The 17,831-nt window shown below is 40.9% G+C and overlaps 1 protein-coding gene across 1 annotated transcript in view; it reads right to left on the bottom strand.

Annotated features, from left to right (window-relative positions):
* The window catches only part of LOC311039302 (matrix metalloproteinase-16-like), a 103,344-nt gene that overhangs the window by 84,891 nt on the left and 622 nt on the right, over positions 1 to 17,831 (bottom strand). The gene's annotated exons all lie outside the window — the stretch shown is intronic.

Here is a 17,831-nt window from a genome sequence, read left to right as displayed (position 1 = left end):
TAGGCCTAACACAAATATGAAAACAATTTTAAAGAAAACATTTCATGACATTGTGTTTTTTTGACATTGTGTCAAGGACCCCCAAAATTATATTTATTTGGCCACGGACCCCATCAAAATAGTTTGTTCCAGGGACCCCCAGAAGCAAAGATTTGAGTTAAAAATGTTCGCTTTAAAAAAAAATATATATAATCAAAGATTTGCACACATTTTCACGATTTTTCAAAAATAGCAGATCTACAAGCTCGTAGCGCGGCACTCGGTGCCGCGCTATGAGCTTGTAGATCTGCTATTTTTGAATAGCCCGAAGTGTAAAATAATGCGTTTTAGCTCAAATCTAAAAATGAGACAGTTCCAGGTCTCAATGGGTTAAAGAAAACATTTCTATATTTCAGTATTGTTATTATTTTTATATTAATGTTATATTATCAATACAATCTTAGTGTTTTGCCAATTATTGGGGGGCCCAGTTGCAGTATACTCCATGGCCCACCAGTGGGCTCTGACCGACAGGTTGAGAATCGCAGAACTAAAGGGGTCCTTGTTGGCCTGAAAGACCCCGGCTCTGAACATTATAGAGACCAAGTAGATACAGCGATGGACAACATTACAAGGCCTGTTCAAAGACAAAGCAGACACGGTAATAGTGAGGCATAGCGACGGACACAGCATGCACATAACTTGATAACTTTGATAAGCAACAGATCGATTCCAGGATATGATGAAATCAAATTATGCATCCATTTTGACATGTCTTATAGTGTTATAACACCATTAAAACCGGGAACGCATTTTAGATTTCTATTTAAAAATAGCGGATATACAAGCCCATAGCGCGGCACCGTCCTATGAACTTGTAGATCTGCTATTTAAAAAAAATCATTTGTAACTCAAATCTTTGCTTCTGGGGGTCCCTGGAACAAAATATTTTACAAATGTTCGCTTAAAAATATATATATATATATTCAAAGTTTTTCACACATTTTCACGATTTATCAAAAATAGCAGATCTACAAGCTCATAGCGCAGCACTCGGTGCTGCGCTATGAGCTTGTAGATCTGCTATTTTTGAATAGCCAAAGTATAAAGTAATGGTTATAGCTTAAATCTAAAGCTATAATCTGTTGGCTGGAAACCTTGTATGTCCAAAACCGGTCCTTTAAAAAAAAAAAAAAAAAAGTTTAAATAGTGTGACACTCTTGTATGATGAAGTAGGGCATATACAGGGCGATAAAAGGTTTCTGCCTGACAACAATAGCAGTCTGTAACCACGCCTCCTGACAGCCGAGAAGGGAAACTGTCATCTCTAATCTGTTCGTCATTTCCGTTCGAAATATATTTTGAAATATCTTAAAAATACACTTTACTCAAAAGATGAAACAGAAGTGGGGAGGAGGAAGGGCATCCGCGTTACCTTGCCAAAGGTGTGACAGGAAGCTGTCATCTGTTTGTTATTTCCGTTCATGAAATATAATGCACTAAAATACTTTGTTGAGGAACACAATTGACCCGTGTCTGGGGGGCCGGGGCATCAGTGACAAAACAATTGGGGAGAAAAAGGGCTGAAAAGCTAAACAAAAAACAAAAACACAAAATACTTTGTTGACGGGAGTCCCCCAGGCCTCTATGCTAGACTCCCTCCTTTTTTTCCCTGCGATCTACAAGCTCACAACACGGCGCAAATGGTAAATGGTGCGTTTATATAGCACCTTTATTCACAGCGCATTACATTCACCCATTCACACACCGACGGCAGAGGAAGCCATGCAAGGCACGAACCTGCTCATCAGGAGCAATCAGGGGTTCAGTGTCTTGCTCAAGGACACTTTGGCACTAACTCTGGGATCGAACTGGGAACCTTCTGTTTCCCTACCGGCACGCTCTACCTCCTGAGCCACTGCTGCCCGTCATGCATTGTAGATCTGCTATTTTCAACAAATATTCACCCCATAAAACGGGGCGCTAGGGTTAATGTGGTTGAAATATATTTTGCATTTCTGCTAAACAGCAAGCTAGCTGGTTTCTAGTGATTTGGTTTCACACAGACGCACACGTGCGCATCGCAACGCATGTGCGCACACTACTACTAATGGTTGCTTTTCAGTGAGTTATAATGTTGGGTCAGAATCTGACCACAGGCTTCTCCTGCCACATTTGCATGTTGTTGATGAGGACGTCATTTTTTATGATTCTAATATTTTACTACTTTCCTAATCCCTGTGCGTCACTACCTGCTTACTTTTGCTTTATTGTATTGTATATTGTATATTGTGTATTGTGTATATTGTGTATTGTATCTCTTTTTCTAGTATCTGTCCTGTGTTTCCTTAGCCTCACATAGCCAGACTATATCACTGCGTGGATATGAGTCTGGTGATTCCATGAGGACGTTTTTTTTCCTAAGGGGCGGGATCAAAACAATGGCCCTCGACGCAATTGGTTAGACCTACAACCAACTACCAATTACAGTCTCCCATATTCGAATACTGGGCCCTGATTGGTCACCCACGTCTTCTGGAGCAGGAAATGGATTCTCTATGGAGCGGTGCCAGACCCAAGTCGCAGAGTGCAATTTTTGTTGCACTCGCAGATTCGTCTGGTCCCAGGCTAGTGTTTCCTAACTGCTGTACAGACACTGACAATATTCTTCATCTGATTGTTAGTTCTATTAAATGAGAAGCCTAGCCTAGTTCTTATTACCCCTAATAACCAGGGGTCAGCACCATGTCGGCTTGTGATGGACATTTTCTTCAAACTGCCATGGACATAGAAAACATAACTACATACGTATATGTGTAGTGACTCTGACTACTGCGGGTTGACTTTAAGTTAGACGCTGTGTGCATTATTAATTCAATGTCCAGAGTTATTGTATCTTTGGATATGTCAATCCATTTATTAAATATCTCCAAATCAAGCAGTTGAAAAAGCCGTTTTGTTCCACCATTCAAAATCATAAAGATGGGCACGGTCAAAAACTGCGCGGCGGTTGTGGGTTCGAATCCACCATGGTGCATCCGGCATTGTCGAGCATCTATATACGAACACAATTGGCCCGTGTTCGGGGGAAAGAAGCCAGGTGGGGGGAGGGCGATATTTGTCACACTCCCTACAGGCTGCGGTGGTACCTGTCAGCAGGGAGTGTTGGGCGGGAGGAGTAGGACGAAGGCTCTACATCCTCCCGCTGGGGGCTCCTCACTGGCAGGTGAGTCAGACTCAGTAGGATACAACAGCAGTGACAACCTACAAATGTGTGTGGGGAGGAATCAATTGGCATAACGACAATTGGGGGGAAAAGGGGGGAAAAAGCTAAAAGCAAAAAAAACTAAACAAAGCATGCCATGAAGAAAGTTTCAAGATGAAGTAAGATTAGATAAGATGCTATTTTTACTGATGGGGAACTGGGTCGTTAGAGCAGCCAGGGATATGATGAAGGCAAACCTCAAATCACTGTGTAATCTTAACGGTAACTCTTTCACGACAGTCTCATCTACTGGTATAGTTTTGCAAAATGCAGTAAACAGAAATAATATATATCGAGTAAATACAGCTAGAATGTATTATGGTATTTTCATTCATTTTTCCACTATAGTCTTAAAACACATCAAGAAAGAGGTCTACGAAAAAAAGCCCAAAAGAAGCAACTAGGTCACATGATCACACATACAGGGGGTCCCCAGCAAAATGTGTTAAAATCGGTTTTATCGGCTATTTGAAAAAAGCCGATCTACAAGCTCACTGATCTGCATTTTCAAAATAATCTTGAAAAAAAAAATGAAATATTTTGAATATGTTTGAAAACATTTTAAATACACCAATCTGGTACGGGGGTCCCTTGCCCAAAATATTTTCAGATGAGGGTTCGTGGCCAAATACATGGTCAAGAAGCAACTACACTTTAGAGACAAGCCAATATTTACAAGCGAATCTACAGAAAAGCAAGCACAAAGTCGCTTATAATAAGCGGACTTGGCAACGTTGCCAGGGCAGGGCTCCTATAGCATTGGTTTCAGAGTGAATTGACTGTTAATAATTCCTTCATGTGCCTGAGGCAAAGATGACAACAGGTGGTTGGTTGTATCGCTGCTGAGCGATGTCACATCAATCACAAGCTGTGACTGACTGTGATGCTTTGTACTCTGAACAGTACAGTACAGTACAGTACAGTACGCCAAGCAGCACACTTCAAATATCTGACAGCTGGCTCCCAATTACATACTCTAATAATACTAGACAGTATTGACGGTGCTTGTCAAACATTTTCACAACAAGGACCCCCATATTAATGTATTCGTTGCAGACCCCCATCTGAAAATATTTTGTGCCATCCTTTAACCCCAGGTTAAAGACCTTTTTTTATGTTTCAGTGGAAGAGCCTTGGATATTTAATTAACTTCTCCTGACATTCTCTGCATCATTGTTTTTCTGCGTGCGTGCGTTCGGGTCCCCACAGCAGACCAGAAGTCCAACTGCCTCCGAACTTGGCACAGATATTGCTCAGGGGTCTGGCCTTTGGACAGCCTTACTTTCTCCCCCCTTTCAATTTGCATACAATCTGTATACACTTTGCATAACCAGCGGGCCTGCCTCCTGTGCTGCGTGCATGCACCATTTACATGGAGTTGTACAGGGATCTGGTCACAGCTGGTCACATCATGTGGACACCGTTGATAAGGTGGCGAGACAATGGTGGCTCACACGCTTGGAAGATGCTCCGCTCATGACCGCAAGCCAAGGCTCAACAGAGGGTGGTTAAAAAACATCACATCACATCACCCGGGACTGAGCTGCCAGCCATGCAGGACCTTTAGACACAGACGGTACCAGAGTGAAGATTGTGTCATGGTGACTTTCTCAATCACCATCAACAAAGGTCAGCGGCAAGATAATGAATGAGTTTGGCGTCTACCTGCCTCATGAGTCATGGCTGGCTTTACACTGCTTTCTCCAGGGAAAAGACAACCAGCAGTGTTTGCTGCTTCCTCATCGCCAATTAGGGGAGGGAATAACAGACAACATTGTTTATGAAGCTGCTTTAATTGTCTGTAAGAGATTAATTCAAAAATGTTTGCATAATATTGTTTTGATTACAAAACAACATTGTGCATTCATAACAAATTCTCTAACGACTTCTGATTTTCAGAAATAAAACCGCCTAAAGAAAAACAATATGCCTACATGTATCCTATTAACACATTCGGTGCCAGAATTTTATAATAACAGATTACGTTCAGTGCCAGAAATCTCACCGTTGAGCTGCGCGGCGCTGTTTAAGCTGTAGACTCCAAGACGAGCAATCCATGTGAAACAAAGCATCGTGCATTTTGCACGATGGTCCTGGCTAACGCCTGGAACAATAACATCTTTCACGCGGGTCACGATGGCCAGCAATCGCGCATACAAAATGAGTTGTTTTCCCCAATGTAAAAAGTTTCGGAGTTATAGGGGTTTTAGAAAACACGGTTCAGACCGTGTTCGGCACCGAAGCGCTACTCTGTGAAAACACGGTTCAGACCATGTTTGGCACCCGATGTGTTAAAATTGGCTTAAGGGAGGACCGGTGGGCCGGCAGACCACGGCCACGACAATCTGACTTAGACATAACCATAAACAAACCCCATACGCCCATATATAGGCATGTCATATGCTCAAATATAGGCCGCTTACTAGAGATCCGGTTGTCCAGAGCCACAGATCCGACCGCTATGCACATATATGGTCATGTGCATATATGGGACCGACAACTTCAGACTCGGCTCACGCATTGTGAAGTACTCGAGGGAGTGCGATGCCCGCCTCCGAGTAGTTCGGATATGCGGGTATCCAGAACCGCCGATCCGACCGATTTGTCCATATGGGTATATATGGTCAGTTGTCCAGAACCGTCCATCCAACCATTATGCCCATATATGGGCATGCCAATATACATATACTAATGACATCAGGGATCGCCATATACGGTCATAAAAAGGACACAGGTAGACAGATGCATTGAAATCCATATATGGGCAAAAAAAGGTACAGTGGGTACTCTGACAAAGCCCCACTATGACTCAGACATATCGGACGGATCGGCGGTGCAACGTAGGTGTGAGGGTCACGTAGAGGCCCAGACCTCTAGCACAATATACTTGGTCAATATAATTAGATTACCCTCGGTGATGAGGACAGTTGGGAGGAGGAGAGCCGGCAGTGTGGAGGGGCTTTCAGGTAGGAAGGGGGCAAATGCCCGAAGGGCGTATTTCTCCAGTTCTTCCAAAATGGTCACCCTGGAATAGAGAGTCTTAGACTGTGACAAATTGTCTTTAGGTGTGAGACTTGAAGTCCTTTAAGCTCTTAAACCCTATATACTTCACTGACCAGGGTCAACCCCGGGTATTTATCCTTTGCCCCCTCCATTTTTTCCCTCAACACCAAATCTCTTTGCCAGAAATACTAGATCTACAAGCTCAAAAAGACACTTGCCACATTGTGAGCTTGTAGATCTGATGTTCTTGCCACATATGTTCACTTATTATAACATGCCCAGAAGAGGGATCCTGCTAGCGTTCAAGTAGTTAAAAAAGTCTTCTAGTGTGAGATGGTGTTAAACTAACTACTAATTAAATAAACTAACTAACTAACTAGACTTTAGTTTTATAAATTATTTTCAAAACTTTGTCAACGTCTTGCAGTGTATGGGAGGTATAAGATGATTGTGCTGTTAAACCGTAGCAGAATGGAAACAAGTGGAATCGACCTTTCCTGTATCCAGTCGTCCTGAAAAATAATTACAAATCCATTGTCTCTCTTTTAATTACTTTTGTCTTATGTGGGGGAAAAATGCAATATAGCTCTACCTTATATAGCCTACCTATCTGAGCCTGCCTCTTTGTCCGTCACACACAATCATTACAAATTCATGCATACGGTAAGTATAGTTTGAAACAGAATGAAACAAGGGCCCTGAAGAGATAAGTGCAATTAATTCACAGCTGCGCTGCTATTATGAATGGGACTCATTTGTGGAGAAAATTGCTTCTTTGATGATGACAATAGAATAAACAATAGCTCGTCACTTTTGAGAAAAGCACTAATGACGGGCAGTGTGGAATGCGCAGTGGCGAAACGTAATGCTTGCTAATTAGTGTTTTATCGGCCAAAACATTCAGGGAAATATAAGGAACAAACTGAAAAGACACTGCGGTAACCAAAACAGTAAAATCCTCAGTTTTAATTTATCCATTGTGTGGCTGTCGGGCAGAAACCTTGTATCTCCATATTCAACTTTTTATGTTTCTTAGTTTTTTCGTAAAGTAATGCCCTACTTCATCATGCAAGAGTGTCACACAAAATTAGTGAAAATAGCAGATCTACAAGTTCACAACGTTACTTCGCGCATCGCGTCATTTTTGGACATACAAGGTTTCCACCTAACAGTGAGGATTTGTAATTTTCAGTGGTGGACAGTAACAAAGTACATTTACTTGAGTGCTGTACTTAAGTCCAGTACATTTCAAAGACAAATAATGTACTTTTGACTCCACTACATTTCTATGAAGGGGGGGGGTACATTATGAATTAGTCAAATATAGTGAAAATAGTAGAAAAAGAGAAACAGCCTATATGGAAAATATTAGTATTTGGGAAAATGTCAAAATGTTAATACAACAATGCCAGGAACGGAAAATGTACTTTGTAATTTGCACTTTTGAATACTTTTTAAAGCATGTACTTTTGAATACTTATGTATTTTTTAAAAGCAAGTAGCCTAATAAAGTACTTTCACTTTCACTATTATTTGACTAGGAGTATATCTATTCCTGCAAGGGTCCATTTGGTTCCATGTGTACATCGTCAAAGTGACATTAACCCTCAGGATTCCACAGTACACCAGCAATACAGTGAGCGAGTGAGTGCAAGCAGTGTAATCCTCGGAGCAAATAGAAGGCCGGCTTTGCTGGCAACCGCACTGTGGCCACCAATTACAGGACAGCTCCAAGATGACCTCCAGCCACAAACCACACCTGTTATTTCGTGGAGATATTCTCCCATCTCTCTCCTCTCTGCTACCCACTGAAGCCTGTGGTCTGTGTGTTTGTGTGTATGCAGAAAGGGAGTGGACACACACACACACACACACACACACACACACACACACACACACACACACACACACACACACACACACACACACACACACACACAGGGAGTACATTAAGCGGTTGTTCCCTACAGTAGAGCCGCCACAAAGAAGAAGCCAAACCAAAGACCAAAGATCTCCAAAGCATCTCCAAACCAACAACCATTTATAGCACAAACACCAGGCCTGCAGTCCCTCCTTCTGTCTCTCCAACTTACAGCATCACTTCATTCATATACAACATTCTAGCAGGGTTTCTCAGATTATCATACAACATACTGACAGGGTTTCTCAGATTATCATACAACATACTGACAGGGTTTCTCAGATCATCATACAACATACTGACAGGGTTTCTCAGATTATCATACAACATACTGACAGGGTTTCTCAGATCATCATACAACATACTGACAGGGTTTCTCAGATCATCATACAACATACTGACAGGGTTTCTCAGATTATCATACAACATACTAACAGGGTTTCTCAGATTATCATACAACATACTGACAGGGTTTCTCAGATCATCATACAACTATACTAACAGGGTTTCTCAGATTATCATACAACTATACTAGCAGGGTTTCTCAGATTATCATACAACATACTGACAGGGTTTCTCAGATTATCATACAACATACTGACAGGGTTTCTCAGATTATCATACAACTATACTGACAGGGTTTCTCAGATTATCATACAACTATACTGACAGGGTTTCTCAGATTATCATACAACATACTGACAGGGTTTCTCAGATTATCATACAACTATACTGACAGGGTTTCTCAGATCATCATACAACATACTGACAGGGTTTCTCAGATCATCATACAACATACTGACAGGGTTTCTCAGATCATCATACAACATACTGACAGGGTTTCTCAGATCATCATACAACATACTAACAGGGTTTCTCAGATCATCATACAACATACTGACAGGGTTTCTCAGATTATCGTACAACTATACTGACAGGGTTTCTCAGATCATCATACAACATACTGACAGGGTTTCTCAGATTATCATACAACATACTGACAGGGTTTCTCAGATTATCATACAACAGGGTTTCTCACAACTCACAAACGCGTTATTACTTAATAATAATTACGTGTAGATCAGCTGTTTTTGAAGAGCCAAAGTATAAATAGGGTTAAAGTGGTAAACAGATTTTGCCGGGGACCCCCTGGAACCCCCTCAAGGACCCCTACTCCCCAGACCACACTTTGAGGACCACTGGTTGAGCAAATGTTGTATGTCATACAGCATTTGCTCAAGCAGTGGGCTCAGGACCATTGATCTATAATGAAATCTGGATTAATATTGATGACCTATTGGTATTCCGCACTGACCTTTAATAATTGACTCATTACTTATTGTGCGCTGTCAATCTATAATCTCCATCCCTGTTGACTGAATTTGACCTTTTTGTTTATTCATCTCATTAGGACTCAGATACAATTGGCTTGTTAGTTAACCTTGGTTACAGAAGGATAAAATGTTAGCGTCTGTAATTAACACATAACCTAATAATCCTAAATACGTCGTAGAGATAAATGGATCGTCGCTGACGGGCAGAAACCTTGTATCTTCATATTTCATTTTTTTAACGTTTTTTTATGTGGATTAATACCCTACTTAATCATACAAGAGTGTCACATAAATGTAGTTAAAGTAGCAGATCTACAGTGCGACGCATTGTGAGCTTGCACTATTTTTAAATGTGTTAAAAACAATAATAAAAATAGGAACGCTTTCGGTCATACAAACTTTCCACCCGACAGCGACAATATGATAATTCACACTTTCTCTCCATGTCGCTGTCATTGTTTCATAAATTAATGCCCTGTTTTTGTCGCATTCCTGAGCCAATAATTTGATGACCGGCCGTGGTTCCGGTAGGAGACACAAAGAGTCTCTTTTGTGTCTCCCACTGGAACCGCTGCCTACCGGTTCGCTGGTCATTAAATTATTGGCTTAGGAATGCGACAAAAAACAAAAAAAAATCCATGAATTCAAGTCTCCATGGGGTGACTACCGATAGGAAAAAAAAGTCATTTTGGGGGTGAACTATCCCTTTAAGGCAGTTACAACAGAAAGATGCCTGTTCCGGTGGCTACATAATGATTTGCTGTTGGCTATTTTATTGTTAGTAAACACTGTGCATCGTCCCCGGCAGGTAATGGCTGGGGAGATTCTCCAAAGCATGCCTTGGGGCACATTTTGTGTCCGTTATGTTTCATTGTGCTTATTATTTGGTTATTATGTGTGTATGAATGTGTGTATTGGGGTCATTGCTGTGGGGTTTGTATGTGTGCGTTGATGTGGATATTTGTCACATAAGTGTGACACAGAAGGGTGTCCCAATTCCCCTTTATGTGCATTTGGTTTGGTGTTTGGTGTGTGCCATGTCACGAATAAAAGAGTGCTCCTATGAAAAGTCCCACTCCGGCCCTGACACCCCCTGGTCATATAACTGTCTCTGGAGGAGTCAAGACTCCACTAGATACCATAGAGCAGGGGTCTTCAACGTTTTCAGACCAAGGACCCCCTAGCTGAGCGAGAGACAGAGCAGGGACCCCCTCTATTTTGTATAAAATTGTGCTTCAGATTGAACTTTTTTTGTTTACTTGGTCTGCTCTTGTTTCCCTCTACACCAAACACCTCTTTACCAAAAAATAGCCGATCTACAAGCTCACAACGCCTCGCAGCGCGAGGCGTTGTGAGCTTGTAGATCTGCTATTTTTTGGCTAAAATTCTCCTCAGAAAAGGGATGCTAGGGTTCAAGAGGTTAAGGTAAAATAAAAAAATCTTTTCACACAAAGATTTGGCGGACCCCCTGTAGTAACTCTAAGGACCCTCTAGGGGTCCCGGACCCCCTGTTGAAGACCCCTGCCATAGAGGGTAGTTTAGTGCAGTGGTTCTCAAACTTCTTTCGTGCCATGGACCCCCAAATTGATATGTATGTGGCCACGGACCCCCACCTGAGTGCCCTTTGGCACCCCACTCAGTGCCGCGCTATGAGCTTGTAGATCTGCTATTTATTAATAGCCAAAGTATAAAATATGGATAAAGTGGTTACAATGATTGTGACGCTTTATTAACTAATTTAGCTAGGGACTCCCTGGTATCCCCCAAGGACTCCTTGGGGTCCCGGACGAGACCCCACTTTGAGAACCAATGGTTTAGTGCAGCGATTCTCAACTTAGAAAGAATCGTGGGTTGTGAGGATAGTGCAAGTGGGCCACCAAATAATTGGCAAAACAATAAGATTTTAGTGATAATATAACATCAATATCAAAATATGAATGTGAAAAAAAAAGAGAGAAAAAAATGAAAACGTCATGGTATGTTTTCTTGAAAACCTAGACCAATGAGTTTTCATTGTGATAAATAGGAACTTAAAGTATATTGATCCAAGCCAGGACACGATCGATAGATTATTAAAATAAACATGCTCTGAAAATGCAGGCATGCAGCAACACCCATCTGACCACTTGACACGGCAGCCAATCGCTTTTGAGATGTTCAAGTGGGCCCTGATTGATCAACAAAAGGTTAAGTGCATGCGTTTGGCCCAAACCCCCATCTCAAAAAGATTTTGTGCCAAGGACCCTCCATATGCGACGCGTTGTGAGCTTGTTAGATCGACTATTTTCAAATGGCCGATGTATAGGGTTAAAGTCTTTAAACTCATTTTGATGCTATATTAACTTGACCTGGGGGGGGCGGGGGGGGGGGGGGGGGGGTCAAGGACCCCTCTGGGTCCATGGGGTAGAGAGGCTGTCTGGTGATCATAAGGTCACCGGTTTCGCCTCCCCGGCCCCGATCTGTATATCCCTGAGCAAGACAACAACGTCACGTGTTGTAAGCGACTATTTCTGCTGTTTTGGATTGAAAATGGGTACAAAAATGCTGGAAATGGTTGAAAATGGCATCTGTAATGACATGCCCGAAATAGGGGCGACAGAGTACGAAAGTGGTTAATGGGATTTGACATGCAGAGCACAAAAACAGAGTGTCCTGAATATTAGGAAGATATTGGCGTGCATGAACACGTAGCCAATGAGCCCTAAGTACCAACCAATGTACTTCCACTTCTGCTATTCTGGAACTTGGACAGAAATGGTGCACAGAGGAGAGCAGACTCCGGGCAGAATAGATGAATTGGTGCAGTCACTGCACATGTCCAAGCCAGTGGAACTACAGTAATCAGCGTTTGATTTGTGGGGGAAAAAAGGGGGGGAAATCATGTTCTTAACCACTTAAGCACTACATACTTCTTTGTAGGACAAAATGATCTATAGCCTTCACAACGCATCGAAATGCAACACAATGTGATGCAACAAGATGCGATGCAACAAGATGCAATGCATCACATTGTGGCGTGTTTGTTTTTTTCTTAATTTAAAAAGAAAAAAATAAGATTTTGATACATTTTCAAAATGTGCTCAAAACAGGGATGTGGTTAACAGGCACACTAACCATTCAATTGTGATATAATCAAACATGAATATCAAACATATCAGACAGTCTGCATTTCCCAAAGGGAATTCAGTCAGAAGAGAAATAAGAAAACAGAAATAGCCTATCAACAAGCTTGTATATCAGATATTTTTTAAAGGAGACACACCATGAATTTAATTTTATTTTTTGATATTTAATATCATATGGTGTATGTCCCTCAAACCATTTTCAAAAGGTTTGAGCCTAAATCAACACTCAGATATACTCATCCCAAGTCAATTCTCTCAGGCTTATAAAGCACTTTCAGCTGCAATACCAAAACGTCCTGTTGGGCAGAGGGGTGCTACTGAGCAATTCTAAATACTCAGAATACATCAAAATACATGGGCAGAAAGTTTGGTGATGTAAGCAAACTTGCCATTCTGAGATGGCCTGTTCAGACACGCCCATTTTGAAAATCTCTGAAATGAGAATGAATGACTGAATGTTAAAAATAAATATTTTTTGGGGTACAAGAGAGACTGGGGAGCCCAAAAAATACCAAAAAAATAAAAAAAAAAGTGAAATTCATGGTGTGTCTCCTTTAAATATTGCTTAAGTGGTTCATTCATAATGTACTTTTTTCCTTCCTAGAAATGTAGTGGAGTCCAAACTCCAAAGTACAATATTTGTCTTTGAAATGTAGTGGAGTCAAAGTCACAAACTGTATTAAAAAATGCAAATACTCAAGTAAAGTACAGACGCTCGAAAAAAATATGCTTTAGTACAGTACTCAAGTAAATGTGCTACTTTGGTACTGCACTCCACTGCACATAACCTAGCCTAATAACCACCATGACAGATCTGTTCAACTTTATTTCATGTACTGATTTTCTGTTACAAAAACAACAAAAAAAGTGATTTCCTCCATTGTACTTAAGTTATGTATATATAGCTAGCTACTACTCTTTTCTCAGATAAAAAACATATTTCCCCTTGGGGGTGAATAAATTGCTGCCATCTTATCTAATCACATATCTCATCATGGCTCTGTCTTTCTGTTTTCCCTCTAAGGTATCCTCTGTCTTATTCACATTATGGATTTTCCGCTGCAACACAGAGCATGGATAGATGCTATTGATTCCTATCGTACAGTGCGATATCTCTTACACGTCTTTGGGCTGGGACTGGTGTCGCCAGATTTTGGGAGAGAAACAAGCAGACAGGTCTACGAAAACAAGCCCTAAAGAAGCGACTAGGTCGCATGAACGCACGCACACGCACACACACACACACACACACACACGCACACGCACACGCACGCTAAATGACTTAACATAGCATCAAAATCAGTTGAACCCATACATCAGCTATTTCAAAATAGCCGATCTACAGGCTCACAACTTGTAGATCTATTTTCAAAAAATCTTGTATGGGGGTCACTAGCACAAGATATCTTTTCAAGATATGGGGGTCCGTGGACAAATACATATTAATTTGGGGTCCTGACTTGACATGAAGATTTGGTGAAGAGGGAAAAAATAGCAGACCAAGTACAGAGCCGAACAAAACAAACAGAACAAACAAAAACAAGTCTATGAAGCTATATGAAAACTATGAAAAAGTTTAATCTGCAACACAAATGTATACAATATGTATTGGGGCCCCCTGCTTCATCTCTCTATACATAAGAGGTCCTTGGCGTGAAAAATGTTGGAGACCCCTGCCCTAGTCATTTGCCAACTACACTCGGATTGTTGTAGGCCTGCTGTTGTCCTGTCAGTTGCACTGTGTTTGCACAGCAACATGACCTGGCATTTATTATTATTTTTTGTATTTTCTGTATAAGATAGTTCCAATATTTTAACTATGTTAATGTTTTTTTCTTCTTTTTTTCCCATAATAAAAAGGAACAGATCTAGGTATACAAGGTTTCCACCCGGCAGAGACGATATTCATTTATTTATCTCCGCTAATGCATGGAACAAGAGAGTAGAGAATGATCAAAAGGAGAATTATTCTCTGTGATTCGCTGACCACTGCTTCACATGTCAGACCTATATTCAAACCCGTTAGTTGGACACAGCTTATCACAAAATGAAGTGCTTCTTTGCCCTTTTAAGCCAGATTCTTACTTTATCATATGACAGTATCACACGCCAAAAAATAGCCTAGCTTGTTAGCTTGTAGATCTGCTATTTTTAGCACACGACACCGCAGTACGACAGAGCATTAATTAAGCATCACATAGCTTTCCTTGTTGTTGGACTTGTTATATGCTGTCCTTTCTTTTGTCTGAAAACACTTATCTATATTAAATAAATTAACACAAATGTGGCTACTGTGCTGTGTCTGTGTCCGTTTGTGTGTATCTCTTGTTTTCAGATCATCTTTTACTACATTTGCTGGTGTTGCTCTCCTTCCTCTCTCTCTCTCTCTCTCTCTGACTGTCATGTGAGCGTAGACATTTTAAGTGGATAACCTGAAGCATCTGGTCTCAATCTACAACCTTTCTACAGGGTTTGGTGTGGCAGGGCACTCTCACCAAACAGTGTGTCTATGCGGATGGAAGACTTTAACTGCTCTCACTGAGGCAAGGGCACATGGAGGACCTCAAATCTTTGAATGGACACGGACAATGCATGTTCAGTGTTGCCACTTGCCAGGACCCTAATGGAAACAAGCCATAGGCTTTCTTGGGTTTAAAATCCTCATAGCAGACCTTGTATTGAACTGTACTTTCCTGTCCTTTTTTTTGCAAACTGCTAATAAAGTATTCAATCAATCAATCAATCAATCAAGTATGTCCATCCACTAAGCCAGTGGTTCTCAAACGTATTCATGTCAAGGACCGCCAAATTAATATGTATTTGGCTGCGGACCTCCATCTGAAAACATTTTGTGCAAGGGACCCTCATACAAGATTTGCGCTGTTAATTTTTTTCAAATGTTTTCACATTTATTATGGAAAATAGCAGATCTACAAGCTCACAATGCATTGCATCTTGACGCGTTGTGAGCTTGGGGACCCCCCCCTCAATGACCCCTGGGGGTCCCCAGACCCCACTTTAAGAACCACTGCACAAAGCATCCATAATGTGAATCGATAGTAGACACACATTATGAAACATATACTTGCCAGTATACTAGTCTAAAAGCGATAAAGGCAATATGTAAAAAATCTAATTTTTGACCAAACACCTCTATAGTGACAATATTGTGAGGATGACTAGGGGCTTTAACAAAAATATTGACACAGTGAGATTTTGGGTAATCTTCAGTAATACCTCTGTAATAACTAAGTGGGTAGTCGTCCGGTAAGTTCATAAAATGACATCACTTGACCGTAATACAGCCTTTAAAACCAGGAAAAGACAACACTGACATGTATGCCATATCACCATATTACAATATCCAAAATCCCAGACAATATTCTGGACTCACTATATCGCAATAATATCGATATATTGCCCAACCTTACTTGTCAGCTTTTTTTTTAAATACACATTTAGAATGATCACGATGAGATATTATCAGTCAAATGAATAATAAAAGAAAAACTTCAATGTGACACCTGAGGAGGTCCCTTCAGTCATAAAGTGCAGGAGCAGGTACACTACATAAGTGACAGGGGTCCTTGTGTCACACACTTGTCTGTGAGAGGAAAAACATCCTTGTCATGATAGACTACTGTTTATGACAGACCAGGCTACTGTTATTATGATATAACTGTTAGTTATACGTCTAATTGCATAGGATTTGTCCTGAAAATGGGAGAGAGAGAGCAAAGCCTGATTCATTTACCAAAGAAAAGTTATGTTTTCAGCCCACAACTTGTCACTGCCACGTTCAACCCCCCAAAAAAAAGTTCATAACAGATCATTAAAATGATCACAATCAGCAGTGGTGGAAAAAGTACTAAAATGTTTTACTTACTCATTATGCAGAATGTCCCAGAAAGTTATCATATGTCTAAAATGTAGCAGATCGATAAGCTGAGCTTTGGCTTTTCTCAAATAGGCAAAGTTTAAATAGGGCTGAAGTGGTAAATGTATGTTTTGTAACAATAATAAAAATCTACAAAGTAACTAGTAACTACATTTTTCAAATAATTGTAGTGGAGTTAAAGTACAATATTTGCCTCTGAGATGTAGTGGAGTAGAAGTAAAAAATATTGAAAATTGGAAATACTCCAGTAAAGTAAAAGTACCTCAAAATTGTACTTAAGTACAGTACTTGAGTAAATGTACTTAGTTACTTTACACCACTGACAATCAGCCATAGAGACCCACTGCTTGTGCTGCTTGGCCAAAGAACCTAGTAGCCCGTGGATTTTGACCGCCCCCCTTTGTGCGCCAATAAGTCTTGCCAGTTATGTTTCTTTCTTTTCCCCACAAACAATAAGTCATATTCCAATATTTGCGCTCGCATTCTTATAAGGAACTAAATGCCAACCGGTGCGGTTGGGTTATTATAGCCTATAAATAGGCAATAGAGAGAGTGGCAGTGATGCGGGAGAAAATAAACAGCATCCTCATTACATTATAAGAAAATGTAACATTTTCCCCGACGGAAACAACCCACACATAGGCCTCACGAATACCAAAAAGCTCGCCCCAAAACACAGTCGCCCCGGGGAAAATCCGGCAACCTCGGAACGGTTGCCACCTGGTATTCCTAAACGTAACCTCAGTAGAGTAGACTATGCCTAAACTAACCTTATTCATAAACGTAACCTCTGTAAACTATGCCTAAACCTAAAACCTTCTTCCTAAACATAACCTCAGTAAACGTATGACTAAACCTAACCTTATTCCTAAACGTAACCTCTGTAAACTATGCCTAAACCTAAAACCTTATTCCTAAACGTAACCTCAATAAACGTATGCTTAAACCTACTATTTAAGTTAACCTTATTATTCCTAAACGAAACGTAACCTCAGTAAACTTATGCTTAAACCTAACCTTATTCCTAAACGTAACCCAGTAAAACGGTGCCAAAACCTAACCTTAAGGCTTAAGCCCAGTAAAATTATGCCTAACCCTAAACACATTTCTAACCTTATATCCTTAGTCAAACAAATACAAGAACCGCTGGGGGCGAGCGGTCCGCGAAACAAATGGGGGCGAGCGTGTTTCGGGACGAGTCTTCTGGTTCACCGGCCTCACACATTCAAAACCCAAGCGTTCATTTTTATCAATTCGTAACTCCGGGAGGAGGGTACAAAATCAAACCCGTTCGGGTCCATTTGGT

This window comes from Gymnoscopelus microlampas (assembly GCF_963454915.1).
Source record: "Gymnoscopelus microlampas genome assembly, chromosome: 22".
In the NCBI taxonomy this organism is placed as follows: domain Eukaryota; kingdom Metazoa; phylum Chordata; class Actinopteri; order Myctophiformes; family Myctophidae; genus Gymnoscopelus; species Gymnoscopelus microlampas.
Note: the sequence above shows the minus strand (reverse complement) of the source record. Positions and strands in the feature narration are given on the sequence as shown.